This window comes from Elephantulus edwardii, unplaced genomic scaffold (genome assembly GCF_000299155.1).
Source record: "Elephantulus edwardii isolate Elephantulus edwardi_28Jun2011 unplaced genomic scaffold, EleEdw1.0 scaffold00098, whole genome shotgun sequence".
Classification (NCBI taxonomy): Eukaryota; Metazoa; Chordata; class Mammalia; order Macroscelidea; family Macroscelididae; genus Elephantulus; species Elephantulus edwardii.
The window spans coordinates 9,241,608-9,245,845 of record NW_006399848.1 but is presented as its reverse complement, the minus strand read 5'-3'; the positions used below and the strand labels follow the sequence as shown (position 1 = coordinate 9,245,845).

General features: G+C 39.5%; 1 pseudogene; it reads right to left on the bottom strand.

The window, feature by feature from the left end:
• Positions 1-494: 494 nt before the first annotated feature.
• LOC102869203 overlaps positions 495-4,238 on the bottom strand; it is a 13,340-nt pseudogene continuing 9,596 nt past the window's right edge.

The window sequence follows — 4,238 nt, the reverse complement described above, 5'->3', positions numbered from 1 at the left end:
GAAGGAAAGAGTGGAGAGAGGAAAATGCAGCAAAACAAAGACAAGCATTGCAACCTTCCATGAGGGCAGCTCCTGAATCATCTCTTAAATGTCAACTGACTTCAAGAATAGGCAAATTTATGGTGACTGAAATGTATTAATGATTACCAAGGCCCTAAGGGAGAGCCAAGCTGTCATGTAGGGTGATGAGTTTCTGATTATGGTGATAGGAAGTTTAGCAATGATAATGGTAATGGCTGCACAACATTATTAATGTAAATGATACAGCCTGAAAAATGTTAATGTTTACACATATTGTATGTTTTTGTGGTCTTGGTGCTTGTGTTACAGGGTTGATTACAATGCATGGCGACCCACTGTGCACAGAGTAGCTCTGTTCTGTGGGATTTTCAAGGCTGTGACTTTTCAGAAGCAGATCCCCAGGCCTACCTTTCTCTACCTTTTCCTTTTGGGCTGCTTGAACAATAAATTTGTTGTCTTTACCTGAAATATCGTCACAGAAAATTGGTTTCACTCTTGACAGCCTGCTCCTGAGCCCTGAGTAAATTTGCCGCCTTCTGAGCTACGTAATATTTCTTCCAGGCAAGAAACATTTAGGGGTGATTCCACCTCTTCTTTATAACATCTTTCTTAGTCTTCTTCTCATAGACTTGTTCTCTTATACAGCAGCCTGTGATTTCTTATACATCTCCTCCATCATGTCTGGAGCTGTGTTGTTCTTTATGTGCTGAGAGAACTGTTTCTTATAAGTGTCTTTATCTTCTTCCATTAGGTAGTATAATCTGCAACATTCTGATCCATGATGTGTTTCCGATGTACTTCTGCAATTAATTCCTTGCTTTCTGAATCATAACCATGGAATCGCTTGATACTGTGAGGAATAGACAAGCCTCCATTCACAACTCCTTTCAGAGCCCCCAGCCCTTTATTTCCTGTGGTAGTCCTGGCAAGGCCTGCATCCAAATATAAGGTGAAGGCATCTGGTTGGCCATCACTGCTTTCCACATTGTATTCATCTCTAGTTACTGCCACTTGGTCTTCATAGATTTTATCCATGCCAAACCTAGTGAGAAGACTGCAGGCCAGCAGCAGGCCAGTACAATATGCCGCAGCGTAATTTGTCAGGCCAACTTTCACACCATCTTCTGGCAATTTATTAGCATAGGCTGCAAAGACTATCACATCCCCTTCTGTACAGGAATAAGCAATCTGGCAAATTATATCTCTTTGTTACACAAACTATCATCCTGTATTTGGGTTTTTGGTGTGTTGTACATATTTTTATCCTGGCTTACCAAGCATTTCCAAGCATAGTAATCAGTTTTACCTTCCCTTCATCTTCTAAATTTTACTTGATATTTCTCCAAGTAGGCCTTATTCTTGACAACTTTAACAAACCCCACCTTGCAGAACAGAGACAGGAGTTTCACACTTGCTGAAGACCCGCAGGCCAACCAGCTCTACGTAGGGAAGAAAGGCAGGCCTAACTTTTGAGGTGCCTTTGCTTTCAGCTAGTAGTTGACATACCCAGAGATTCTTATATTATTTTTGCTATATTTTTTTTAAAAGAGAAGCAGAAAAATGAACTGTTTCTTGGAAGTACAGTGAATTTAAGACATTTTCTGATGTGATTTGGAAATGGAAGTATTCTGATATCTGTGAATCTGTGCTAGTCATGATATTTCTACCTGAGGAAGAAGTTTAGGAGGATCCATTTGGAGAAGACATGGCCCAGCAGGTGTGATCCGTCATCAATTCAGGACAGTACAACTATCAGACCCCGAGCCTTGCACTCTGTTAGTGACATGGGCTCGACAAAATGGGCAGGGGAAAGGCACACCAATATGTTTCACTTCTTTTATCATAGGAAATTCTGAGTTGTACAGGCTTTGAAGGATTTTACAGCAGTGATTTAAATGTACTTTCCTCAAGTCTTGATTGCTATTATTTTAACTAAGCGTTCCAAAATAAACATTCTCTATTTTGAAGGATTTTAATGCAATTGGTGTCACCAGAAATTTGTTTAGTATCTACTCTTAGAAGTGGAATCTAATTAGTGTGGTATAAGGATGGTGACCTCAGAAGGCAGCCAAAGCATTGACTTTAATTGTGTTAAGGACTCAATGCCCATTCAATGCACCTGTCACCTTCAATGAGTAGAAAGTTTTAGAAAGTTCAGATTATTGGTATTGAATTTAAAGACCAGCGCATTCTAAGTCATTGTGTGTGAAATCCCTGGAAGAATGTCTTTTAAAAATGTGGTGGGGTTTTTTTTGTTTGTTTGGTTGATTGGTTTTTTTTTCCAAGATGAGGTTTATTAATCACCTCAGTAAAAGAAATTGAAATTAATGAGTGGGAGCTGAGAAGGTCACCCGGATCACTTTGTATTTGCCTGTAGGTACCCCAAAATGTCATGGTAATGAAATTGTAATGAATTATTTCAATTATATGCTGCTTTTTGTCACTCCCACCAGGGAAGCTCTTTCTACATAAACAGAATGACTCTGTAAACAGTACTTATACTAATTGCTGAATCTAAAACACTGCAGTCACGAGAATTACTTATTACTACGGATAAGCCTGTCAGTTCTGAGGAACACATAGCTTGAACACTTTTGGACTGTAGATGCATGCATGCTGCCATTTGAAAATTGTTAAGCTAAAATTTATTTTCCCTATGTTCAGATGTGAAAAAATATAGGATAAAATATTTTAGTTACTATGACAGAAGGCTTAGCAACATTTTAAATTTTTCCCCCCTCTGAATTGTAGTAAATCCAAAACCAGTGGGGCGAAAAAGCTAGGTTCCTAAATGCCAGGAATCAACAGTGATCAGGACTAAATAACTTTCTGCAAAAAAAGTCAGTTTTATAAATATAATTTCTTTCTCTATTGGCCAAGTCTATAGACGAAGACTTCTGGGGAGAGAGATGAGGTTTTCTCCTGCAGAGTTCAAATGGGTTCATCTCACTGACATTATATTCCCCAGTAGGATATTCATGTAACCAATATATACTATTTTTCTCCCTGTACAACCAAAAAAGAAATGATAATTCAGGAGAGAGGCACGGTGACAGAATTTCCAGGGGAGACTAGGGCTGAGGCTCAAATCATAATTGTTGTGGACCTACCATTTCCTGGCTCCAAGAATTGCCTGGAAAAGGTAGTTGTGATAAAAAGATGTAGGTTGGGCAGACCTGCTGGAGCTACAAGAGGCAAGCAGCACTGGGTAATCAACATCTGTTGGAAACCTTTGACGAGACATAGAGTTCCAACTGAGATCTCATGGAAAATAGCCACAACTCCATCTCTCATTCTCATTATATATAAAGATGCACACACATACATACATGTATATCAGAGAGTTGGGCAATGACTAAGAATGACAGAAGAATCAATGCCTTTGAGTTGTGGTGCATGGTCCATACCATGGACCACCAAGAAAACAAATAAGTCCATCTTGGAGAGGGTGAAACCAAGTTTCTCCTTGGAGGCTAGAATTTTAAACCTCCTCTCACATACATTGGGTATGTGCCAGGAGGGCCTGGTCCTTGGAGAAGGACATTATGCTTAGAAGGATGCAGGGACAGCACAAGAGAGGAAGTCTCCAGATGAGATGGATTGATACAGTAACTGGGACAGTGGAAGTAGGTGTGTTGGAATCAGTGAGACTGGCTCAGGATGGGGCAGGCTTCAGAGCTCCTGTACATAAGGTCACTGTGAGTTGCAGGAGACATGATGATACATAACATTGATGACAACAACAACATATACATATTGGAGTTCTAGTGGCTTAATGCTAATATGTTGCACCACCAACCCAAAGTCAGATGAATCAAACCCACCAATGGCTCCATGAGAGAAAGATGAAAAGTCTCCTTATAGTCTTTGAAAACCCACTGGAGGGTCAGATATGAGTTGGTTTCTACTCAATGGCACCTAACAACAACCACATACATACACACATGTATGGAGTTCAGAGAATAGGATATAGATACTCACTATTCATTACTAGTCATTGTTATTGAATAAGAATTAACTCATAACTGACCCTCCAGCAAGGTTTCTGAGGTTATAAATCTCAAAAATGGAGACTGCCCATCTTTTTCCTACCGAGTATCTAATAGACTGGAACTGCCAATGAGAAGTGTGGTCTCTGGTTTATCAGTATAACTCCTTTCCTACTACAATCTATCTATCTATCTATCTATCTATCTATCTATCTATCTATCTATCTA